A 27375-nucleotide genomic window follows, 5' to 3' on the forward strand; every position below is an offset into this window, starting at 1 on the left:
CTGTATATTGTCACCCTGCTTATTTAACTTACATGCAGAATACATCATGAGAAACATTGGACTGGATGAATCACAAGCTGGAATCAAGATTGCCAGGAGAAATATCAATAACCTCAGATATGCAGATGACACCACACTTATGGCAGAAAGTGAAGAATTAAGAGCCTCTTGATAAAAATGAAGGAGGAGAGTGAAAAAGTTGGCTTAAAACTCAACATTCAGAAAACGAAGATCATGGCATCTGGTCCCATCACTTCATGGCAAATAGATGGGGAAACAATAGAAACAGTGAGAGACTTTATTTTTTTGGGCTCCAAAATCACTGCAGATGGTGATTGCAGCCATGAAATTAAAAGATGCTTGCTCCTTGGAAGAAAAGTTATGACCAACCTAGATAACATATTAAAGAGCAGAGACATTACTTTGCCAACAAAAGTCCATCTAGTCAAAGCTTTGGTTTTTCCAGTAGTCATTTGGATGTGAGAATTGGACCATAAAGAAGGCTGAGTGCCAAAGAATTGATGCTTTTGAACTGTGGTGCTGGAGAAGACTCTTGAGAGTCCCTTGGACTGCGAGGAGATCCAACAAGTCAATTCTAAAGGAAATCAGTCCTGAATAGTCACTGGAAGGACTGATGCTGAAGCTGAAACTCCAATCCTTTGGCCACCTGATGTGAAGAACTGACTCAGTGGAAAAGACCTTGATGCTGGGAAAGATTGAAGGCAGGAGGAGAAGGGGATGACAGAGGATGAGATGGTTGGATGGCATCACCAACTCAATGACATGAATTTGGGTAAACTCTAGGAGTTCATGACGGACAGGGAAGCCTGGCATACTGCAGTCCATGGGGTCACAAAGAATCAGACCCAACTGAGTGACTGAACTGAACTGAACACAGTATTATTAAAGAAATTATCCTTCAATTACAAAGAAATAAATTTAATTAAAAAAATTGTTTCTCCTTATCTGGACCTTTCCAATCAGCTAGGGAGACTGTCTGCATTAGTCAAATTTATAGCCAACAGTCTGCAGGCAATCAGAACCTCACCATGAGTCTTTGAAACTCTACAAGTTCCTGGGGCTGCATCCTTACTTGTCCTTGACTCCAAAGCACTGAGCATCCCGTTCATACTCATGACCTGGTGGTGAGACAAGGTGTGTCTTCAGAACTGTGCGTGTAGATACCTAACGGCTGTAGTCATCTGCCTCCAGCTGTCCCACGGCTACGGAAAGTCCACGAAGACCCCGAACTCACTTCACCAGCTTTCCACGTGAAAAACAAAGAGAAATGGACCAAGCTGGCTCTTCAGTTTTGTACCCGTTTTTGCCTCCGGTGATGGCATTGCAGGTGCTGCAGCTTTCCTCTCCTTACACGTGCGTTCAGGCAAGCACACGACTGTGCCACGTGCCAGAGCGTGCTTTCATCCCTGTGTGTTTCAGTCCATCATCATCTCCTGTCTTGACTACGGAGCAGATGGACTCGACTGTCCCTCCCCCAGCCCACCTCTCCCAGAATCCATACTTGCCTGGTAACCATAGTAATTTAATTAAAACTTGAATCTGTCCACAGCCATCCTTCTTCCCAGGGTCTGCACTGTCTGGGAGCTAAAGTGTGGGCTGGTTAACATGTCATGAAAATCCCTCTAGGTTTCCACAGTTCTTAGACCCTCACCTTTAGAAAATCTCCCCGACCCTTTGGACTGGGCATGGGTACCTTTTTTTTTTTTTTCTCCCACAATAACACTCCTTTGTTTCCCTTCAGACAAACTTCTCAGGCACTTTCTATCCTTCATGTTGTTAAATCCAATGGGTAGAGTCATTTCTCCATCTTATATTAAATTCTCAGCAAGGAAGCCCATATCCTTCTTGAAACAACAGTTTCTACTCTTGGTTTCATGAACTCCTTCTTTGCTGGCTTTCTTTTACTTACATTTTTATTAATTTGCAGTTTAATCTGCTGACTCATGATTCTCGTCTTGAATTCTGAATGTGGGGGATGTTCCATGATTCAGTCATATATCCTTGACTCTGTTTACCCTCCTTCTCTCTCAAGGGTCTCATTCTCTTCCCTGGGTTTAAAAAAGGTGCTCTTTCTTCGTCCAAGGCCTGTCCATCAGCTGGATTCCCATTGGCACATCCACCTCTGTATTGGACATCTCTGCTGGTGGGACCGTGTTGTGTCAAGGGGGTGAGTCTACTGTATTAGACACAGAGGGGTTTTATGAAAGGGGTTTAGATGTGGCTAATGTTTACAATCAGCTGACTTTAAGTAATGCTGTGAGAAAATGAAAGTGTTTGTCACTCAGCCATGTCCGACTCTTGCAGCCCCATGAACCATAATCTGTCAGTCTCCTCTGTCCATGGGATTCTCCAGGCAAGAATACTGGAGTGGGTTGGCATTTTCTTCTTCAGAGGATCTTTCCTACCCAGGGATCAAACTCACGTCTCCTGCATTGGCAGGTGGATTCTTCCCCATCTGAGCTACCAAGTAATGCTGATTCCACTCAATAACGTGGGTGGGTCACATCTAATCAGTTGAAGTCTTTAAGAGCAAAAACTGAGGTTTCCAAGACAGAAGAGAATTCTGCCTCATGATGGCACCACAGAAATCCTGCCTGAGTTTCCAGCTTGCCAACCTGCCCTATAGACTTAATTCCTTAAAATCTATCATCTGTCTATGCTTCCATCCATCTGTGCATCCATCCATTTATCTCTTTCAGGTTCTGTTTTCCAGAGAACCTGGCTGATAAGAGGCTGCCTCACATCTCCTTAGTCTCAGCCCATCTCACACACTCACAGCTGGTCCCCTTCCTCCTCCAGGTCATTCATGCCAGGTGCCCCACCCCAAGCAGGAGTCATCCTAATTCCCTCTTTCCCCAGCCCCCGCCCCCTTGTCCTGGGTCCTGAGTCGCGTGGAACAGTCATGTAGACTTGTGGATCCAGGGTATCTATCTGTAGCATCCCCTTCTGCACTCACAGTTGTTTCTGGTTGAATGATCAGTTACATGTTGGTCTATTCCATCAGCAAGTTCTGTGACTCCTCCTCTAAATGAAGGCCTTCTGGTCCATGGAGTGAGTATCATCTCCTCCTGACGCTGCTCTGTCCTTCCACATCCTTCAATGTTGCTCCCTAACACTCCCTTCTCATCTCACCAGCTTTGCCAGGACGACCTCTGGACATGCCGAGGGGATCATTTCACCCCTTCTGTAGACGCCTGCAGCGGACTCCCCATTATGTCAACATTTAGGGAAAACGAAGCCCAACATTCTTACTCAGCAAGTAGGCTCCCATATATCAATACTTAGGAAGAAATGAAAGCCAGTGTTCTCACCCTGCAAGCCTTCACGGGTCTTTCTCTGACCACCTCCTGGTCCCATCCCCTTCCCGTCTCCCCTCGCTCACCGAGCTCCAGCCACAGCACATTTCTGTCCCACCCAGCTCACCTCCAGCTGGGCTGCCTTCTTGTTCCTACTTCTCCATCTTCAGTGGTCGCGTCCTACCTGTTGCTCAAGTCTGTTTCAGGTACTGCCGTCTCAGAAGGCGCTTCTTCCCAGGAGTAGTTCTCTGACCCCCTTTCCCCGCCGCCTCTACTTTCCCTGTCTGGGGATGGTCGTGGGCTGTGACTGTGGTGGGGTGACACCCAAGTGGAAGCTTGGAGGGTGTCCCCTGGCAGGCGGACGTCACGTGTGCTGGTCCTATCCCTTCCTCCCTGCCTGGTGCTTTGGCCACCTGTCATCCATCGGTCAGCCCACAAATGTGTATCAAATGAATGAATGCGTGAACACTGTGTCTCACATATGAATCGGTCTGTGCTCTCCCCTGGGCAGTATTCTTGCCTGGAGAATCCCACGGACAGAGGAGCCTGGCAAGCTGCGGTCCACGGGGTTGCAGAGTCGGACAAGACCGAAGCGACCTAGCACACACTCCTTGTGTGGAGAAAGCAGATAAAAGCAAGAGAAAGCTTTTCAAACCTCCTGGCAGTTAGGACTAGCTCCTCCAGAGGCGAGACACTATTTTAATTTTGAAATAGTCGTCTGCTATCTACTCCCCCTTCACTCCACCACCCCCAAACCTGTAGATATAAGGCTCTAGAGAGATCCAGATGGGCTCCCTGCTCCAGAACCTCTGAGTCTACCAGGCCAGCATTCCTCACCCGTGCCGACGTAATTACAGCCTAGGAACAGCCAGGGAATGCGCTCCTCCCGACTCTGATTGGAGCGTCTCAAGCCCCGAGGCCTTCGGAGATGGAGGCCTAAAAGGCCTCATTAGACGTAATTATAAAGCTCTCAATCTTTCAGACTCTCATACCTTTCAAAAAACTTGCCGGGATTTTGTTTAGAATTTTTTTTAAAGGGACAGAGAGTATTTTCTCCCTCCCCTTTGCAACGAATAAAGAAAGTTTTACCATTAGGATGCTCCTCCTGAGGAGCCAGGACGAGGCATCGCAATTCCTGGGCCCCATGAGTGTTCCGTGTTTCCTGGAAGAAGCACAAAGAGTGGGTGACATCCGACACTTCACACACACTTTTGTCTGTGTTCCCAGCTTATTAAAAGGATGCCATCGAGGCTGTAAACAAAAAGGATGAGTTTTGAAGGTGAGCCTGGATAAGACACCTACCCCCAAGCCTTCAGGATGAGCAAACCATAAGCATTCCTACCTAAGTACTGAACTTGCTCATGTGCCTTGTGAGACTAGTGAGAAAGGATTGGAGCTCGGCTCTGGCCTGGATGTGCATAGCTCGTGAGAACGTCAAAAGCTGACCTTGACATGGAGGTTCTTTATAAAACTAAAAGCAGAGCTACCTTATGGTCCTGCAGCGCCACTTCTTGCTGTATATCCAGGGAAAAACATGATCCCAAAGGATGCATGCACCCCAGTGTTCGCTGCAGCACTGTTCAAGACATGGAAGCACCTAAATGTCCATCGACAGAGGAGTGGGTAAACAAGGTGTGCCTATACACAATGGAGTATTACTCAGCCATCAAAAAGGATGAGATAATGCCATTTGCAGCGACATGGATGGACCCAGAGAGTGTCATACTGAATGAAGTAAGTCAGAGAGAGAGGAAGAAATATTGTATGATATCCCTCCTATGTGGAATCTAAAAATAAATAATACAAGTGAACTTTCTTAAAAAATAGAAAGAGACTCACAGACTTAGAGAACGACCTTATGGTTGCCTGGGGAATGATGGGGGAAGGTATAGTGAAGGAGTCTGGGATCAACAAGTACACACTGCTGTATTTAAAACAGAGAACCAACAAGGACCTACTGGATAGTACATGGAACTCTGCTCAATGCTGTGTGGTAGCCTGGATGGGACAGGAGTTGGAGGAGAATGGATGTATGTATGTGTATGGCTGAATACCCTGGACAGTCATTGGAAGGACTGATGCTGAAGCTGAAACTCCAATACTTTGGCCACCTGAAATGAAAAGCCAACTCATTAGAAAAGACCCTGATGCTGGGAAAGACAGAAGGCAGGAAGAGAAGGGGGGCAACAGAGGATCAGATGGTCGGACGGCATCACCGACTCAAAGGACAGGAGTTTGAGCAAACTCTGGGAGATAGTGAAGGACAGGGAAGGCTGGCACGCGGCAGTCCATGGGGTCGCAGAGAGTTGGACACAACTGAGCGACTGAACAACGACAAATTGAGAAAAGGAAATGCAGTTGCCATTATTCACTTTGGGAAGGCTCAGATTAGAGCGGATTTGGGGAAGGAGGGGTCAGCAGTTAGTTTGGGACATATTTAAGACTGAGTTATCTGTTATAAGTGGCAATGGTGATATGAAACCAGAACACAGGAGACATGTGTAGACTGTTAGAGATCTGAAATACAAAGGACTTCCAAAGATAGTTTTTCTTATTTCAAACTTCTAGCTTGGTGTGCTGCAGTCCATGGGGTCACAAAGAGTCAGACCTGACTTGTGACTAAACAACAACAACCTGCCTGAGTCCCTTCGCTGTTCGCCTGAAAATATCACGCCACCGTTAATCAGCCATACTCCAATGTAAAATAAAAATGTAAAAACAACAACAAAACAAACTGACCTCACTTACAAGCAGATTCTGAAGCCGAGCTGGAGGAACCCTGGGCTGGGGGGGGGTTCCCTCTCAGGTACAAAAGCCCCTCTGTGCCCCCTGTTTTCCTTTCATAGAAAAAGGCTTCCATCACCTAGGCCTTCCCTGAGTGCCAAGGAGCAAGCATCGTACGGAGTGTTTTCACTGTCCTTGAAAATCCTCTGGGCTCCAGCCACTCATCCCCCTCCCCTCCCCCGAAGCCCTGGCGACCACTGGTCTTTTTACTGTCTGCACAGTTTTGCCTTTTCCAGTATTAAATGTTTTAATAGTTTGAACAAGGTAGCCAGTGAACAGGGACCACCCTCAGAGCAAAGTGAAACTTTTTATAACCATTGGTATTATATTAAACAATAATATTTCCTTAAGCTTCGCTCACAATAAATTTTGATCACACAGAATAACAATTTCACAACACCACATGAGAAATAGATTGTGACTAAATTTAAAAATATCTGTGTGAGTGGCTCAGTCGTGTTTGACGCTTTTGCGACCCCATGGACTGTAGACCACCAGGCCCCTCTGTCCGGGGAATTCTCCAGGCAAGAACACTGGCGTGGGCGGCCATTTCCTTCTCCAGGAGATCTTCCCGACCCAGGGATCGAACCCAGGTCTCTTGCATTGCAGGCAGGTGAGCCAATGGGGAAGCTATACACACACACACACACACACACACACACACACACACATATACATGACTGACAAGGATTTGTCACATTTTCTAATTATGTTGAACAAAACTGTTTGGAAAGAACACCTCTGGGAAAAAGGAAATGTTAAACTTTTCTAAAACATCCAGATGTCTAGTTTCAGATTTTTGCTACTTTAATTCAAGACAGTTGTCCATGTGGTGGATTTAGATTCATTATCTAGTGTCACCTGGAAAGCCCCAATAGGTAAATAGTACCCAGGTGGCGCTAGTGGTAAAGAACCCACCTGCCAATGCAGGCTTGATCTCTGGGTCTGGAAGATCCCCTGGAGGAGGGTATAGCAACCCACTCCAGTATTCTTGCCTGGAGAATCCCATGGACAGAAGAGGCTGGCGGATTATAGTCCATGGGGTTGCAAAGAGTCAGAAATGACTAAAGCGACTTAGCACGCACTCATGCATGTAAATATTTCTTAATCTTACTGTTTTTGGGTTTCTGCTCAATATTTGTTTTCAGATACTACTCAATATTTGTTTATAGATACACAGGTGTTGACTTCCATAGCTATTTTTGAAAAATTAAATTTAAAACTTGAGAATCAAAGTATAGTTTCATCTACTAGGAAAATGGGTTGAAGGAAATACGTATTTAAAAAAGAAATACTTCTGACTTCAGTAAAGTCCAAGCACAAAGTTCCTTGTTAAAGATGGCCTCGTGTAATTATTTTCACCCTGAAATTTCTTCAGATGTGTAAGTATCACCAGCAAATAATTATTTTGAATTTCTCTTTCTCCTTTATTTCAATCTTTGCCATCAAAAAGACAATGGCCTCAGTTCCAACAAGTTTATTTCCCTTTCCTGGAAGACAGTTTATTATATTTTATATGTATAATGAGACACAGTCTGATTATTTATAATGAGATCCAGTCTGATTATTCAGTTCAGTTCAGTTCAGTCTCTCAGTCATGTCCAACTCTTTGTGACCCCATGGACTACAGCACACCAGGCCTCCCTGTCCATCACCAACTCCTGGAGTTTACTCAAACTCATGTCCATTGAGTTGGGGATACATCCAACCATCTCATTCTGTTGTCCCCTTCTCCTCCCGTCTTCAATCTTTCCCAGCATCAGGGTCTTTTCAAATCAGTCAGCTCTTCGCATCAGGTGGCCAAAGTATTAGAGCTTCAGCTTCAGCTTCAGTCAGCTTTCAGTTTCAGCTTCAGTCTTCCCAGTGAATATTCAGGACTGGTTTCCTTTAGGATGGATATTAGCTATATCTTAAAAATTAGATCTGAAATGGCAAGCACATTTTTTTTTGTAGATAAAATGTGTTCAAGACCAAGTTCTAAGTGAGCATTTATTTTTGTAGCATTTATGGAGTACCCGTTGGTGTTTTTAGTTCCTTGAGATGACATCAATGTGACATATTCACATTATTTCACTACACATTTTTATGGTAAGTTCAATGACTTGCTGAATGTAACAAACAGTGTTAGAATCAGGTGTTGTTGTGTAGTCACTAAGTCCTATCCAACTCTTTGCAATGCCGTGGACTACATACAGCCCATGGCATTTCCCAGGGATTTCCATGGGATTTTCCAGGCAAGAATACTAGAGTGGGTTACCATTTTCTTCTCCAGGGGATCTTCCCAACCCAGGGATCAGATCCCTGTCTCCTGTGGCTCCTGCAAGGGCAGGCAGTTTCTTTAGCACTGCATTACCAGGGAAGCCCCAGAATCAGGTTATGTCTCTTATTTTCATATTACCATCCCAAAGCATTGTCCATGTGACATTTCTTCTAATTTGAACTTCTTAAAAATGTATACAGAGATATATTAATAATGTATAGTGCCGGCATTAATGTATAATGAGTTGTATGTACATTTAGGTTATTAATATAAATAGTTTGTCACAGATTTGCTGAAGCTAAAAAGGACTAAATACGATGTTTTTATGCTAGAGGATGCATCTTACTGAAAATTGCTAAAATGTTCCTTAATAGTTATATTTTTCCATCTCCTATTTATGTGTTTCATGGAACATTATCAAATTAAAATGTTATCATAGGGTTTGGCTAAAAAAATAAGTAAAATAATAAACAGCAAAGTACTTAGTCATAAGGATTTTTTTCCAGCTTTTCAGCTGATAAAATAAGTAAGCCTGGAAAGTAGATTAAGAAAATAATCAAAAGTATAAAACTAACAATACACATATGAGAAGAATGAAACATTCCTGGACCAGGGCAGACTTTCATTTTAACAACTATACAGCATGAAAGAAAAATCAGCAAATTGATGAAGGACATGGATTGCTGTTTCATCATTGCCAAGTTCAGTTCTCTAGTCTGTTGCAACAAACTGTTACACCTTGAAAAACAAACCAGGCATTTTCCAAAGTAAACCAGCCCTCTGGTTTAACCTTGCTCCGTGTGTACCTAACATTGATGCCCAGGTGCCTAGGGCAAGACCCTTTCATCCTTCTTTAATTACTCCAGGTTCAGAAATGCTGGTAGACCACTACTTCTGAAGCAACTCTGAAAGAATACTAATGGCCATTGAAATTACCATGCAGTACAAAATGCTTTTACACTCAGAAAGAATGTTATAGCCTTGTACTATTTCTCCTAGCAGCCCTCTGGCGTTGGGCGAAACCTCTATCACGATGGAACACTTGAGAAGGTGAAGCATGTCTTCCTGGGCTTGGGGGGAAGGCCCTGATCTAGTAATAGGACGCTGGTTCCAAGATGGCAGCAGAGTCAGGCTCTGCCCTGTGGACTCGGGGAAGGTGGCCACGTTCTTGGGGAGAGAACTGTCCTCTGCGGCCCCTGTGGGGGCCCCTACCCTGGACCCCTCCTGCCCCAAGAGGAGCCCGAGTCTTCCAACCAGGCCTGCTGGCAGTGCAGGCGCTGTGCTCCCAACAGAGGGTTAGTCATGGAACCGTGATGACACGGCCACGCCAAGGATCTCAAAATCGCCAGGCAGCAGGGAGGGGCGCGTGCCTCCAGTCCATCTCACCAGCAATTTGGACAAGAACCTTCCTGTCCATTTCAGCTTCAGTGCTGAGTCTCCTCCGGGATCATCACTCTACACAACTTAAGTGTCTCTTACCCTCACCTGAAGGAATGTGGAGGAGCTGAGTTTTCTGTTCTGGCTCCAGAACATCAGGCCTTAGAGGATCGGGGAGGAGAAAAATGCCTTTCTTTCTGCTTCTAGCTGAGCAGAAGGTGTGGCTTTTGTTCAGTCTGGAGAGACACCCACTCACCAGGGCAAGCCGGCACCCCTCCACACACCGGCCAGTGGCCACCCCAGGGGAAAGCATATTCTCCCTGCACCCACCATCATGCCCTGCCCACGGTGGGTGTGCTACACTTGTCGTGTGCATACACCAGTAAGTGAGTGTGTGAACGCTTGTCTCTGCAGGATTAAACAGGCCACGTGCAAACCTGCCAATTAGGTTGTGGTCACAACTCATGAAAAACTGTTCTTATGCTCCCTTCCAGCTTGTTTAGCAAACTTAGCTAATGTTACTTCCACTTACTGGACAGATCTTTTTAAAAAATTCATTTGTTTATTATTTTTTTGGCAGTGCTGGCCTGTTGCTGCTGATGCCTGGGCTTCTCTTTGCTGTGGCTTCTCTTGTTGTGGAGCGGACTCGAGGGCACAAGAGTTTCAGTGTGTGCAGCACGTGGGCTCAGCAGCTGTGGTTTCCAGGCTCTAGAGCACAGGCTCAATAGTTGTGGCACATGGCCTTAGTTGCCCCATGGCACAGGGGATCTTCCCAAACCAGGGATCGAACCCATGTCCCCTGCATTGGCAGGCAGATTCTTAACCTCTGGACCACCAAGGAAACCCTAGACAGATCTTTATTGAGAGACTATAGTAAGCAGAGCATCTTTCTAGGTCTTGTCAGGAATGGGAGGGTTTAAAAGAAGGGTTCTATCCTTAAAAACTTCTATTACTATAAGGAAAAGGAGACACATATGAAAACCATAAGGAATAAAATTGAATACTATCAGTATAACAATATAATGACCAGAGGGTACTAACACACATATAACTAAGTGGCTACATGACTGATTGAATAAATGAATGAATATTTGAGTCTCTCAAGCCCTGCAACTTTTACTTTCATAGATCCTCACAGTATCTCACAGTTTTTCATTGTCTTGTTTGCAGCACATCACACAAAGAAATGTTTTGTAAAGACAAGCAAGGCTAACATGGGCTTTGGCTCAAGTGGCATGAAAAAAGACATTTCTCTCCTCCTCCCAAATCCTTCCTGGTTTGATAAATCTGTCTTCTGAAGCCTGAATGGAAGGTTTGGCTCATCTGTGTTCCTGCAACAAGTCTAAGAGATAATTAAACTCCACTTGGGTGTCCAGAAGTCAGCTTGCCCAAATGACTTGGAATCTAGCAGGATTCCTTATCTCAGGAAATGAGGTGAGTGATTTGCTCACCCCACAAGCCAGAAATCCCAGCCTGGCTTCCTCCCACTTGCCAGAACTCAGCTCCTCACCAAGTCCTAGGAATCTCACTTTACTTATTTCCTTCTCTGCCCCTCATTGCCATGCTGGGGCCCGAGCTGTCAGCCTGTCCTGCCTGGACACCAGTGCTTGTCTCCTAACTGGTCTCCCTGGGCCCATTTCCCCTTAAAAAAGGAACTGTTTAAAAAGGAAAAATCATCTGATGTTCTCCACTGCAAAATGACCGTTGATTGAAGAATGGTCAGTGATTGACCAGTTTACTTTTATTTTCCAGGAAAAAGGTATTTTTTTTGTTGAGGAACGATTTTTGTATTTTATAGATTTGTTCTTTTTCCTTCGATAATTGTAAAATTAAAAAACAAACAAACAAAGTTTGTTGGTCCTGGGGAATTTTATAAAAAGCTCTCACCTGTGTGCGTGCTAATTTGCCTAGTCATGTCCAACTCGTTGGACCCTATGGATGGTAGCCCACCAGGCTCCTCTGTCGATGCTAGTTCACTAGGAGTTATGGAAGCTCCCAGGAGGCTGACCTGGGGGAGTCGCTGGGGAACCTCATGGAGTAGCCCTGTCCGGACGCATCCAGCAGAGAGACACATCATGAAGGGATTACGATACAGAGGAGTGGAAGGTCAGGGAGCGCCTCTGACACTAGCAAAATAAAGAACGAATTCCCATCCTGGAAAATGTCTTTTCTGAAGAAAATGAAAATTCATGACCCATACAGGCAACTGACATCCATTTATGGGGATTTCAATATGCAGGGCTAACAGGCAAGCCTTCCTGACAAACAAAAACTAAACTAAAAGACAACACTCATAAATATTAAAACAAAAGGCAAGGTGCGGCAGTTTGTTGAGCTACCGCGTGGAGAGATGAGATGTGACGACCAGAAAGGAGCTGGTGTCTGGACCCCATCTTTAGTAAGACCTCCCCGAACGCCCCAGGCTTCCCCCTTCCTCTGCCTCTTCGCACGTGCTGTTCCCTCTCCCCGACTTTCCTTTCCACCTCTGCATCCTCCAGGGTCTAGTTTAGGTTTCGTCTCCTTCCGTCAGTCAGTCAGGCTTGGTGAGCAGCCCCAGGGGGAACGACTCACTCTGGGGCCTGGGTTCCCGCCGTGCTCTGTGACAACGCCGGGTCCTTCCGGTTCCGGCTTCCTCTTCTCCCGCGCGTGGTGGATCTTCTCAAACTCAGGGTCGAGCGCTTGTGCCCACAGCTGCCCACACAGGCCCCGGACAGGCTGGGGGCGCCGTCCAAATTTGCCCGGTTATGGAGTTCCTAGTAAAGGACAATATGGAAGAAGCGTTTGCTTCCGCATCCAAAATACGCCTAATAATACCCATCTGCTAACTACCTCTCCGGCATGAAATCATTCCACAAAGTACTCCGAGTTCCCTAGAATAAATATAAATAAAAGCTGTTATTACAGAAAGTATTTGAACATGTTTTACTTGCGAACCAGGCACTCAGGTGGAGCTAATGTGTCCCTGTGTCTTTACTAGGTTCTTTCATAACTACTCAAATTTAAAAAATAAAAAGTGTTTGCTTTTATAGATCAGTAACAGTGATCTCGTATGGGGGGAATCTACATATTTTGATGTATGTTCAGCGTGGTGTCATTTATGTTTTTGTGTTGAATTTTGGATGAAAATTCTGTATTATTAATTGTTAGTCTTTTATTTAGAAAGATAGATTAATATACAACCAGTTTTGTCTAGAATGCCGTGTTTTGAAGGCTTCAGAGTGCTACTTAGAACATAGAAAGCCAACAGGGCAGTGTTTTAAATCAGGAAGAGATGATGTACAACAGGATTAGTACTGCAAAGCGGAGATTCAGTTTGTGCACGGGCAATATTTTGTACTTTTTAGCAATGGTAAAACCATCGGCACTCTCAGGCTCATCTTGAGGGCATGGAGCCCTTATCTTAAGGTCTGTTTGACTTTTATTATTATTATTATTTTTGGTGATGTTATATTTGTGTCATTAGAGCATCATGAATGTTAAACCATGTTCTGAACTCCAAGATACTGGAGGCTGTTGGCACAATGATAAAATGAGTGAGCTTTGAAGAGAGACATACTCAGGTTAGGTTAGGTCTGAATCCCAATCCCTACAGAATTCTTAACATTTGGTGCCTGCTTTTCGTTGGATAAGTTAAAGACACCTTTCTCAACTGGGAAATGGAGACAATACTTCCTATCTTACACAGTTGTTCCAAGAATTAGAGTAAACGGCGAGTTTGCTATCATGCCTGAGTTCTAGTAAGCACGCAAGAAATGTCTTTGGAGTTATGAGTGTGATTTCAGGATGCTCTGCTGTCCACTCCTCCCCTGCAGGATGGCCGGATGTTGCCGGGCACATACAGCAGCCCGAACCCCCCTGGGCTGGGCCGCCGACTAGCTAGCCCCCAGTGACCCCTGCCTTCCAGTCTTCACACCCTTGGTAAGTTCTCCCCTAGACTGTGAGCTGCACCTGGTGGCTCATTTCTTTCTTCCGTTTGAATTGAAGTGCAGGCGCTTTACAATGTCGTTAGTTTCTGTGGTACAGCCAAGTGTATCCGCCACATATGCACACGTATCCCCTCTCGTTTGGATTTCTTTCCCGCTTAGGTCACCACAGGGCACTGAATAGAGTTCTTGTGCTCGACAGCAGGTTCTCATCAGTTATCCATATTTGATGGACTTCCCTGCTGGCTTGGAAAAGAATCTGCCCGCAATGCTGGAGACCCGGGTTTGATCCCTGGGTTGGGAAGATCCCCTGGAGAAGGAAATGGCAACCCAGTCCAGTATTCCTGCCTGGAGAACCCATGGGCGGAGGAGCCTGGCGGGCTCCAGTCCACGGGCTGCAAAGAGTCAGACACGACTGAGCAACTAACACACACACACAGCAATACTGCATATGTGTCAATTCCAGTCCCCAGTTCATTCCCTTCTTCTCCCCCTGGTATCCACACATTTGTTCTCTTCGTCTGTGTCTCTATTTCTGCTTTGCAAATAAATCCATCTGACAGCTCATTTCTAACTGATAAAAGATGGCAAGAGTGATGGGAGGTCGCCTCTGAGAATTTGTGGCAAAAACACGCCGCGCTGTCTGGGGAGTCCTTCAGCGTAAGTGAGTCTCCCCTTGGGATACTTCTTCTGGGGGAAGCCACCACTTACATTGAGAGGCTACTAGAGTGAGCTTGGGGACACACCCTTCGGCCACTTTCCAGCACTTTCCCTTCAGTCTCAACCCGATTGCCACCTGGAGCCAGAGGCAACCAGCAGAACCCCACCTGCATTCCTGACTCACAGAAGCTGTGCAATAAAGAGGGCTTGTGGTTTCAGGACGCCAGGTTTTAGAGTAACTTGTCATGCGGCAGTGGATGACTAATACAGTGCCGGAGGGGGCGCTGTCTTCGGGCCTGGCCAGCGCTCCATGGAGACAGCTGATAAGGGGTATCTATTGTTAAAGGCTCTCTGGGGCTTTTTAGAAGGCATGAAGACCAAGCTCTTCCGTGTCGCCCTTCATAATGTGGAGCCCTGCCTCCATCTCCTGCAGGCGCACACATCTCCGAACGCACTCACGTCCGACCCCCTTGCGGTGTTGCAAAGTCTTGTGTGGGGTACAGACCCCCTTGCCCCTTGGCAAAGGGGAACTCAAGCCTCTTCTCCAGGAAGCCTTATCTGCTCTTCCCTCCAGCGTGAAGCTGGTGCCCTGCCTCACATTCTCTCCGCAGGCTCTAGTTCTGATAACCGGTGCTTACCTAGCATGTCTGGTATTTCATTTTCTCCACAAACCCTGAGTTTATTTGAGGACTGTATTTCTTCAAGGAGCACAAGTGCTTGGCCAAAAGGGACTTCATTGATATTTTTATAATGGATGAAGGATTCCAGTTCTCAGAGGGCAGGATTGTTTTCTGCATCCAATCTCTTAGGAAGCGTTAAGTATGCTTTCTTTTATATTCTTTGACTCTATGACATGGAGGCTATACTTGCAATATAAACAGATTGGAAGAAGAAAAGGAAAGAGCCACTTACAATAATCTGACTTGGAAACAGGCTGAGCAGAGATGTTTAGAACTTGGTTGGGGAGCGAGTCTTACTCACGCCAACGATGGGGTTTTGGGGGGTGCCAGGTAATATAATAGCTAGAACTATTTATGTTTAATCTGTGAACCAGGATGAAGAAAGGGTCATATATGTGTACTGATGTTTTTCAATGTTAAATCAGAAATCGATTAATTTATAGGAGGTTGAACAAGATACAGCTGTTTCTGACCTAAAAAATAGCATATTCTTATGATTCTATGATTCTAACACACACACTTTATGTGCAGTGATTTTGCTCCCTTCTATTTTCTCTGTGGTATTTCCTTTTGCAGAGTTTGCAAATTAAGGACTGGCTAAGACATTTGTCTCTAGGGTTACAAAGTTGAAGTTGGCGCTGAGTCTTAATCTCGAGATAAACTGGATCAGAGCCAATGGCAGGGTTAGGGCCAAGACACATCCTTGTGACTATTGCCACTTTCATCTCAGGTTTATTAAAAAAAAAAAAAAAACCCAAAAACCCAAACCCTTAACACTGGCTTCCCTGGTGGTTCAGTGGTAAAGAATCTGCCTGCCAATGCAGGAGACGTGGGTTTGTTCACTGGTCCAGGAGGATCTCACATGACACGGAGCATCCAAGCTGGTGCGCCACATCTGCTGAACCTGGGCTCTGGAGCCAGGAGCCACAACTCCTAAAGCCCGTGTACCCTGGGGCCCGCGCTTCTCACTAAGAGAAGCCACCACAGTGATAAGCCCACACACCGCACCTAGAGGGAAGTCCTCACAGCAGCAAAGACCCAGCACAGCCAAAATAAAATAAATTTTAACAATTATTTTAAAATAAAAAATCTTAACAGATCCCTCCCACAAAACTCAATCTTAGGTTCCCTATTTTGTCCTAAACATAAAATGGGAAATAGACCTTTTAGAGTCTAACTGCAGAACTCTGATAAACTAAGGCAGTGACAATTCCCTTTCTCACTTTCCTGTCCACACGTGTGTTGATGATGAAGTTCTAGAGACATTTGGATGAACATCACCCCAAGTCCTTTAAGAACCAAACACCCACAGAATTCATGAGGAGCCTCATATTCTGCAGTGGGACCCAGAGGTACAAAAGTACTTAAGTCAGGTTTTCAAGGTAGAAAAGGGAAATCAAGAGCTAACCTCTAATGCACCAAGGGACTTGGAAATTTGGTAAAGATCTGGATCATTTCTTATCAGATCTGGTTATGGATATTTATTGACCAACCCAATGGAAGTGTTTCCATTATGGTTGGCAACAAAACCTCCAAGCCAAGCAGTAAACTAACTTTGAACTCCTGACTGAACCTGGGGGGGAGAAATGAGCTTCAGGAATGTTCCACGTCTTATTCACCTTGGATGTCACACAGAGGATCTGTGAACCCAGGACCCACCCTTAATTTGCGATCCTAGTGCAAGCACGATGTTCACTTTCAACCCATTTACGATTTAGATCACACCCTTAACAAATCCACTTTAGAATATCATTTGCAGTTTATATCTTATGAAAGTATGACATCAGATTTCACGGTCCTACCCTATTCTTGTGCGTGTTCTTTGGTTGCCCTAGTAACGGAGTTGCCATGGATGGCGCTGCAGGAGGTGTACGGGTCAGCAAAGACCAGAGCCCTGTCATTCTTCATTCAAAGGCAATTGTCCCTGAAAAATGTGACTTGCTTCAATATTTAAGGCCTGGGCTCTGATATTAAACTAGAATGATACTTCGGTTAAAAACCAATAATTAACCTTGTCTTCCACTCCAGGTCACACTTGAATAGCGATTTCATAAAGTGGACATTCCTCTGTCTTTCATTCGTGAAGTCCTAGATCGGTTTTAAATAATACGTCTCCCAGAAAAGTACATGGGTAATCGTTGCAATTTATTTTATGTCATTATCTAAGCCCTTGAGACCTTACAATCCCGGTTCTTCTCTCTGAGGTAATTGCACACATCTTGGGAGTATGTGAGATGATGTTAATATTCAAGGCATCGTCTCTGTGAAAGGATTCACAACCTACAACGGAACACTGTCTTCATGTCCTGCTATAAAATTTATTTTTAGGCAAGTAGAGGGTATTTCCTTTCTGAAGAATAATTTTCATCAAAATCACAGTCTTTGATGTCATGGATTTATAATATGTATCCTGAATAGCAGTTTTAGTTTCAAAGTGGGGATTATGCAGCTTGGTTATGTTATAATAAGACCTCTCGGATTATAAATGAAGACCACCTTTGAGGTACACAAGATGCCATCATTCTCTGAACACTTCTCACTCTTTTTTGCTCCCTAAGATGTTTTAAACTGCTGTAATCCTTTATCACACTGTGGGGTGTGTGTGTGTCTGTGTGTGTGTATATATATATATATATACAGAACTTACTTAGGTAGTTGTTTCAATTTTTTGATACCATTAGTGTGAAAATTATGGCACCCACATAAAAAACATGTTAAATATTATTATATTTTAAGGCAGGGATTTGATATTTCTGAAGACTTCAGGTAATATAAAAAATGACCTCAGAAATGGTCAAATAATGTTAAATACTTATTTTTTATAATCTCAAAGTTGAAATGCATATGTATGTTTCTTCATATATGTAAATTCCAGTAGAGTTGTTTCTACGAAGGTATTTTGAACTTTGTCACTTAAAAAATGAGTTAATGATAAAATTTGAAGTTATTTAAAATGTAAGGATCTAGTGTTTCCTAATAACAAATGAGTTTCACCAAAATTAAAATAAGTTGTATTCAAATTCTTCCTGTATTTGTTTATTCAAAGAGGACATGATTTTTGTTGTTGTTGTTGTTTTTAGTGATCAATAAAGTTTTGTGCAATGCTATGTTCATTAGAGTTGGATTAACAACATTATTGATGGTAGAAAAGGAAATGATTCCAATTTACTAATTTTTAAATACATTGATTATATGACAGAAAATTATTTTCTTTTTGAGAAAAGGAAATTTTATTCTTTCCATGAGATACAGAAAAACTCCAAGCAAGCTATTTGATTTACTCAAGTGTCTAATTATAGTCATAACTGAAATTGTTGCAAGTGAGTCACGTTGCAATTTACCTAACTTGGAGCTTACAAATTCATATTTCAGCAAGAGTGCAGAACACAGATAAACTTTGGAAAGTTAAACTCAAATTCATTATTAGAAGATTACCCTCCCTTCCTGCCCTAGGCACCCCTTTCTCTCGGCAACACCTTTTAATGAAGATGAGCAGATTTGCCCATATTCTCAAGACCCCATTCATTATTCTGAATTGCCAAAAACTGCTTTCGCTTTGGGTTCATTTGGTTTCAGAGAACAAAAATATCTGATGCTTTTCAGTGAGCCTATGATATTATTTCTGACATTCTTGAAATGCTTAACTTGCACAGGGCTAGTTTTATGGATGAAGGTTAGAAAGGTGGTCATATTTCTCCCGGATAATTATCTATTTACATTAAACGCATATTCACACTGCCTGGTCATTCTTTTACAATTAGTTTCAATAAATATGGTCTTTGCCGCTCTAACCCTCTTTCAACTCTGTTCTCTTGCGCCGTCTCCTCTTGTACACAAGACTCTCCTTTTGATGTCAACGGGAGACCCTGAGTAGCCACAAGGGGTTATTTAGAGGCATTAAAGAGGAATAAGAAAATCAAACTGAAGCTTCATATCAGGCAGCTAAGAACCAAGTCACAGAGCTCACCACCCACTTATTCATGATACCAACATACTCACCAAATCTGTATTTGGACTTACTTTAACGAGAGGCATTTTTATTTTATAATTGCCTTTCCCCCGCTTGTAGGCACAAATCAGCCTTCCACTCGGGTGCAGTCTCCTTGTTAAAGTGTGGGTAAACGAGACAAATCAAACCTGGCTTTATACAAAATTATGAATTCCTTAAAAATCTCATTTTATTTATGGGGAAGACCTTGATTGGAAAGCGGGTCAAAGTGTCTAGGTCTGAGCAAGCACTTCATAAAGAGACCCCGAGGGAAACAGGACTCTTTGAAAACACGTAGGCTTTTATCTTTCAACTGCCTCTTATTCCCCAACTAGCCTTTCCTTTCTTCTCCCGAGGCCTCCGAGTGGCTCTTCCTGAGTGACATTTCAATAGAACTTTCCAAATACAGTGTAACAAAGAGATCAAGGCCCACTGGGAAGATGGAGCAGATTTTTTTTTTAAACAAAATGAATAGTTTTAATTATGTCTTTTCTGCCCACTCCGTAGAGCACCCCCAGCCTCCGCCCCCACACCAAATCCGAAGTCAGCAAACGTAAGACACTCAGACTCTCTGCTTCACACCTTTGCACCAGCAAGGTTTTAAAATCAGTTCGGTCTTCAGCAGGTGACTTACTCCCTGCGTTCACCCGGGCTGGGTCCCCTCCTTGGCGTGGCAGACCCCCTACGGCTCAATTCTGAGCTTGTTTTGAGTTGGACCCCCAGGATCTCTGGCAATCCCCACAACAGCTTGAAAAATGGACCTGTTTGAAAAGAAGAGCCAGCCGCGGCTGTGACGGATGACTAGGGAAACCTCCGGCATTCAGGCTTTCAGAGAGGGTCAGCCCTTCATTTCCAGCTAGTCTTTTCAATACCTTGAAAACGTTTAAAAGCAGTGATGTTTGCGTCAATTACACTCCTTCACACTATGAGCATAATTGGAGGTAAAAGCCAATCATCTCATAGGTACACTACTTGCCCATTGCCAGTGAGCCGATTTGAAAAATCCTAAGTCAAAGTAGGATTTTTTGTTGTTGTTGTTAATTCTGGGAAGGCACTTTTGGTGAAGAGTGGTAAGCCCTGGGGTGTTGCTTTAACTATTGGTTTTTAAAATTAAAAAACTGGCATGAATGTGGACAGGTATAAGCCACTAGGAGAAAAACCATCACTTAGAAAGCCAACTCTTAATAATCTGTGAACTTTTAGTGGAAACTGATATTATTGAAAACAAACCAGAAAACATATCCAATTAAAATTTCTTGGCAAAACTCTAAATTCTCTTTTACTCAGTTCAGTTCAGTTCAGTCGCTCAGTCATGTCTGACTCTTTGTGACCCCATGAATTGCAGCACGCCAGGCCTCCCTGTCCATCACCAACTCCGGAGTTTACTCAAACTCATGTCCATTGAGTCGGTGATGCATCCAGCCAAGGGTCCCTTATAAAATGGGCTTCCCTGGTGGCTCAGCTGGTAAAGAATCTGCCTGCAATACAGGAGACCTGGGTTTGATCCCTGGGTTGGGAAGATTCCCTGGAGAAGGGAGAGGCTACACACTCTAGTATTCTGGCCTGGAGAATTCACAGAGTCAGACACGACTGAGAGACTTTCACTTTCACTTTCCCTTTCCCTTCCAAAATTATGATAGTTCCTTCTTTTTGAGTTGATATTTATTAGTACACACGTGATATTAGTATTAGGAAGCAGAAGCTCTGTCTCCTTCAGAATATTCTTGTAATTCTATCTCCAAGATGTTCTTGCTGTTCCAAGCACTTTAGACCTTTGACTCAGCAAAACTCTGTTACTTGGAGTCGGGCAATTAAACTTTCTGGGTCTCATTTTCTTTTAGCTCAGAAATCCTGTTAATCTGAGCTTGTCTTCAAAAGTACACTTTATGGAAATACCAAGGAATGTATGCACCACTCGAAGCTTCCACAACAGCTTTTACCTAAAGCACAATTTTATGAATTTAGTAACTATTAAGTTTAATGGGAGATTGAAGGAATGACGCATGCATTTAAGAGAGAAATATTAAGATTATAAATAGGCCACTATGCTTTAATCCTTGCAATGTAGTATGTCAGCAGGGTATGTCATGAGCAAACGAAAGACATAGAGTGAAGTCAGCAAAATTTACTTTGATGCCCATTTGCTCTTTTCTCATCACCTTTATGACTGTTTCTGCTTCCCTCCCTTTTGACTGAAACACACACACATGCATACACACACACACACACACACACACACACACACACTCCATGCTCACTCTCCCAGTTTCAAAGTCCCATGGCTTCATGGTATTCTGCGGGGACTTTAATTGATTCTCAACTGTAAACAATGAAAGCTGACTCTTTCTAGTTATGGAAAAAGAGATTCAAGGAAAGAAATATCGAGTAAATCAGAGACATCTTGGGAGGGGTGAAAGCCAGATTCAAGGTAAAACCCCGTGGAGTAATACCCCAGACTTGAACCATGGAGGTAACCTAAGGTGAAGCCACCATCTTTCTCCTGGTTCTTCTCTGCACCAGAAACTCCACCAGACCACAGCCATGGAATCACAGGCTTCTACAGATGTTATCAGCTCAGTTCGGTTACCTCCAGCCCCTGCAAAGATAGAGATGCACACACCCTGTCTCCCAGGGTGGCTTGCTTCTGCCCAGAAGCCTTGTGTGGGTCTATTTGACCAGTGAAATTCAGCTCCCAGGCTTGTGTTCTCATGGTGCAGGAGATGGAAGACAGTTCAGTTTCCTGGGCTCTACTCTGGGAACTCAGGATTCTCAATGTTGACAATTTTCCTCTCACAGCAAAAGTTTTCAAGACAGTATTGAGCCTAACACATGCTCCCCTTAGATACTGAAAAGCATCACAATGATCCCTCATTCTTAGTCATCCATCCATCCACCCACCCACCCATCCACTTATCCATCCACCCACCCACTTATCCATCTACCCATCCACCCACCCACTTATCCATCCACCTACCCACCCATCCACTTATCCATCCACCCATCCATCTACCCATCTACCCACCCACTTATCCATTCACCCACCCACCCATCCACTTATCCATCCACCCATCCCTCTACCCATCCACCCATCCACTTATCCATCCACCCATCCATCTACCCATCCACCCATCCACTTATCCATCCATCCATTCATCCATCCATCTACCCATCCACCCACCCATCCACCATCTACCCATCCATGCACCCATCCACTTGTCCATCCAACCATCCATTTATCCACCCATCCACTCATCCACTTATCCATCCAACCATCCCTCCATCTAATTTTTATTTTAACCAACATTTATTGAACACTTGCTAAGTGGGGAAGGAGCTGGGAGCTCTGGGCATAAAAACAATTAAGGCAGGAATGCAACCTTAAACCACTCCTCAATGAATGGAAAAGGGAGAAGGATTAGCGGATGTTTCTGACTCAGTGTGGCCTCGGTGGCCTCGATAAAGCACAGCTGGTGTTACGCTCTGGTCCACACTTCCAGTTCCCAATCTCCCTTGGATTGAGCTTGATGCCGTGGGCCTTGTTCTAGTCCTGGGTGCTGAGCTCTGTTCTTGGCGCCAGGGGCCTCCTCCCTGCCCTCCTTCCTTGGTGTGGACACCGCCGAGGCCTGGGTTCCCCACTGATGTGAACACAACGTGGAGGACAGAAACCAGGTCCACACTGGGCTCTTTGTATAAACCGTCGAAGTCTTCAGGGCTTTTCAGTGGTCACCGCTAGCATCAGCTCTCCTGAATGAAATATGGGCCACGTGGTAAATCAGGAAAGTTAGAGATGTCCACAAGAAGGGGACTGGAAACATCCTCCTTAAATAATTCAGTGCAGCTTGAGTCAGACAGATGAGTCTGGAGAGGAAATCAGAGGCCAGATCTCAGAGGACTTAAGTCTGTCTTGCTAAGAGTTTTTTTTTCTTCCTCGAGGCTCTGGGGAGACCCTGAAGAATTTTAATACCTTTTCCACCTTTCCACCTGGGAAACAACTTACCAATATCCTCTGCCGAGCTCAGCTAATCTGATACACTCAAATCTGCTTTGGCTAATAAAACAGGATCAATCTTTTAGCCACCTTGACTTTACTAGTTCAAGTATGAAATGCTTTAATATCACACAATTAGTCCTTGACTGTTGGGCTTGTGTAGGGCAAAGAACAACTTGCGTTGAATCTGTGGTCATCTTCAAATCACGCGTTGGGCTCATTTACGAGTCAGTCCATGCATAGCACCAGCTTTGAGAAGGGCAAAGGTATAACAGCAGATAGATTTACAGATCCTTTAAAAGTGATGCCAAAGAAACTGGACCAATTCACAGTGGTGTTCACCTGGGCTTTAAAGGGTTTTATTAGGACTGTGTGTTTTTCATATATAACACATGACCTGCAGAGAGAATGAGTTTTCATCCTTGGGGGAAAGGAGATCCATATTAAAGTTATATTTTATTATACAGAAAATGCATACAACCTAAATATTTTGAGTGAAGGTTAGAGGGAAAGATGTAATTTGAAAGACTTCACTTACTACAAGTAAAATAAGTCAGAGACTATTACAATGATTTTAGCATGCCTATTTTATTAAAAGTCAATATCTTGTTTAGATCATAACTTTTACCTGAGATTTAAAATCTTCATTTTTATTACATCTTCTCAAACCAATTAAAAGTCACACGTCTGAAAGCAAATTTGACATCCTAGGCATTTTCTATTTGCTCTGTTTAGAACTATTAAGAATTCTACTAAAGGGCTAACTTTGGAACATTAAAAAAAAAAATCTGGCTGTGTCCAATCTCAGTCGTGGTGCACAAACTCTCTGGTGTGTGGGCTCAATAGTTGCGGCTTGTGGACTTAGCTGCTCTGTGGCATGTGGGATCTTAGTTCCTCAACCAGGGATTGAACCTGAGTCCCCTGCATTGCAAGGCGAATTCTTAACCACTGGACCACCAAGGAAGTCCTTTTTGGGACTCATATTCTAACTGTATTTTCATTGAGTTTATATAACTGGCACGAGTCAATGTGTCTGTCTGTCAACCCTCACTAGATTACGCCTGGTATCAAACAACCCCAGAGTCTCAGGAACAAAGATCTGCTTCCAACTCACATTGCTGTCTCTGCCCCATGTGTCCTCCTCATCCTGAATCCAGGCTGAAGGAGGGCCCGCTCTCTGGGACCTGCTCCTCACTGGCTGAAAAGTGAAAGTGTTAGTCATTCGGTTGTGTCCCACTCTTTGCAACCCCATGGACTATAGCCCACTAGGCTCCTCTCTCCATGGGATTCTCCAGGCAAGAGTACTGGACTGGGATTCCATTCTGTTCTCCAGGGGATCTTCCCAACCAAGGACTGAACCTAGGTCTCCTGCATTGCAGGCAGATTCTTGACCCTCTAAACTACCAGGGAAGCCCCTTTACTGGCTAAAGCAAGCCAAATGGCCAGGAAAAAAAAAATACACTCCTATTTAAAAGAAAGACAGAAAATAATTGGTGAGTATAATCTCCACAATGTATCTGTGAAAGTCTTAGTTGCTCAGTTGTGTCCTACTCATTGTGATCCCATGGACTGTAGCCCACCAGACTCCTCTGTCTGTGGACTTTGCAAGGCAAGGATACCGGAGGGGGTGGCCATTCTCTTCTCCAGGGGATCTTCCCAACCCAGGAATTGAACCTGAGTCTCCCACATTGTGGGCAGATTCTTTATCTTCTAAGCCACAAGGGAAGCCCTTACCATCAGGAGTAGATTAATTTATACTGATATCAATTAATTTACATCTGGCTTGGCAGAGGCAGAATCATAGAAAGGTTGACCACAGTCTCTGGAGTCAGAATCCTAGGAGGCCAAATATCGCTTTACCATGTCCTAGTTGAGAACCCACAATTTTCTCATCTGTAGAACAGGATGAATGATAGTGCCTGCCTGTAATGAAAAAATCCAAGTAAATGGTTTAGCACAGTGCCCAGCAAGTGTTCTTACAACAGGAAGGATTGTTTTCCTCTAGTCATTCATCCAACAGATATTTATTATCTATTTTCTGCCAGACGCTAGGCCTGGCACTGAGGGTGTGGGAGGTTTTTCCACTTTAATGAAGGAGGAGAGTGAGAAGGGCAGATGGCCTGATGGGCAGATGAGGGACCACAAGGAAAATAGGGTAACAAAAGCCTATCTGGGATGACAAACCAGAATGTTTACAGAGTGAAGAAGATACACGAAGAAAGAAGGAATCAAGATGTCTTAGTATTTCACAGCCTCAAAAGCACAGGGGATGGATTTTAGTGTGTGATGGGAACAGAGACTCTGTTAGGGATGATGAAAAATTTCCAAAGATGAACAGTGTTGCTGGTGGCCCAGGATTGTGAGTGTACTTAATCCTCCTGAGATGTACTCTTAAAAATGGTCACAATGGGGGGCTTTCTTGGGGGTCCAGTGACTAAGACCCTGCACTACTAATGCAGGGGCCCAGCGTCCATTCCTGGTTAGGGAACTGGAGCCCGATGCTGCAACCAAGACCTGCACAGCCAAGTAAGTATTTAACAAAATGGTCAGAATGGTACATTTTATGTCATAGATATGTTACCACACTAAGAAAAAGAATTTTTTTAAACCACAGGGAGAGGCAGTTGGCCTTGAACAAGTAGACGCAATCTGAAATGGACATAAAGCAAAAATGTAGTGGAATGATACGTATTTCTTGAGATGGATGGAAAGGAATTGGAGGAGCTTAGTGATTTATGGGTTTTTTTTTTTTTTTTTTTTTTACTTAGAAAAGAAGGGAGATGACTGGGTGATCACAGAGAAGACTGTGAAAATCCAGGGCTTGCAGCGGCCCCAGAAGACTGGGGGAGTGTCCAAGGAGTCAAAGAGCAAGTCAGCTTCCTGCCGGGATGTGGTGCACGGTCGTCTGGTCCGACTGATGTGCGAGGCCTGTCTCCACCCTGGTACGCAACAGCCCTCTCGGCCTCTGAGTCTGCTCACCTCACTTCTGGTGGACGAGCAGTCTCTTAGGGGAGAGAGTGGAGGTGAAAATCTAGTAGGGGTTAAGAGTCTAAATGAGCGCGTAAGGCAGAAGTAGCAGAAGGTCATGTTTATTCCTGAAAATCTCTTGTGGTGGTACCATCCGGGTACTCACGTTACTGTCTCTTTAGCAGGACTATTTGCTTAAGCATCAGAGTCTTCAGACTGGAAGAACAGTGTTTCTAGGGTTGAGCAAGGAATGACGTCATCAATTGGGATTGAAGGATCATATGTATATATATATATATATATATGCATGTATGCACACAGATATATATGTTCATATACATATGAACGGGCTTCTCAGGTGGTGTTAGTAGTAAAGAACCCACCTGCCAATGCAGGAAATGTAAGAGACGAGGGTTTGATCCCTGGGTCAAGAAGATCCCCTGGAGGAAGGCATGGCAACTCACTCCATATTCTTTCCTGGAGAATCCCACAGACAGAGGAGCTTGCCAGGCTATAGTCCATAGGGTCGCAGAGAGTTAGTCAGCCATGACTGAAGCGACTTAGCACGCACACATGTACATGGATGAACCGCAGAGTGACACTTGGTGTGGTTGAGACACATACAAGGGGAGCGACCCACGGGGCCAAGGCAGGGAGGAAACTGCATGTTCACTCATCCACTCTCCCCTATCCCAGTCCTGCCCCCACCCACCGTCAGGCTTATTCAGTGGAATGGTCAGCATAAAGTCATATCACTTTGGGTTAGATGTATTATTATTTTATTGTTTTTTATTTATTATTTATTTTGTAGAGCTATTATATTAAATCTATGTTAATTAAATGCTTGCATGATGCAACAATGGAAAATATCATAAAATATTGTTAAAGTCAAGTGATATTAAGAAAGAAAGGCTTTTTTTATGGGTGGGGGTTAAGTTGGTGGTTTAGTCACTAAGTCGTGTCTGACTCTTGTGACCCCATGGACTGTAGCCCACCAGGGTCCTCTGTCCAGGGATTTCCCAGGCAAGAATACTGGAGTGGGTTACCATTTCCTTCTCCAGGGGATCTTCCAGACCCAGGGATGGAACCTAGGTCTCTGGCATTGCAGGCAGATTCCTTACCGACTGAGCCACCAGGGGACAGGTTTGCTGTTCTATTCTGAAGAGTCGGAAAGATCTAACCTGACTCCCACGGAATATTATTAGGGCCTGCTAACCATGGGACCTGCTGTTCCCTTCCCAAGTGTGCCTGTGAGAAGGCCGGGGCCACAGCATCTCCTGGGCTGGCCAGAGGGGAGGAGAGGGAAGAAGAGTAATCAGGAGAAAAAGAAACAGCTGGGCAGCCAGCCAAGGCGGCCCTGTATGGACAGACAGATGAGCCAATGGGAAAACTGAAGATACATTCTGTAGCATCTTCTTCATGACACCTGTT

The sequence above is a fragment of the Cervus canadensis genome, chromosome 9, assembly GCF_019320065.1.
Source record: "Cervus canadensis isolate Bull #8, Minnesota chromosome 9, ASM1932006v1, whole genome shotgun sequence".
Lineage (NCBI taxonomy): Eukaryota > Metazoa > Chordata > Mammalia > Artiodactyla > Cervidae > Cervus > Cervus canadensis.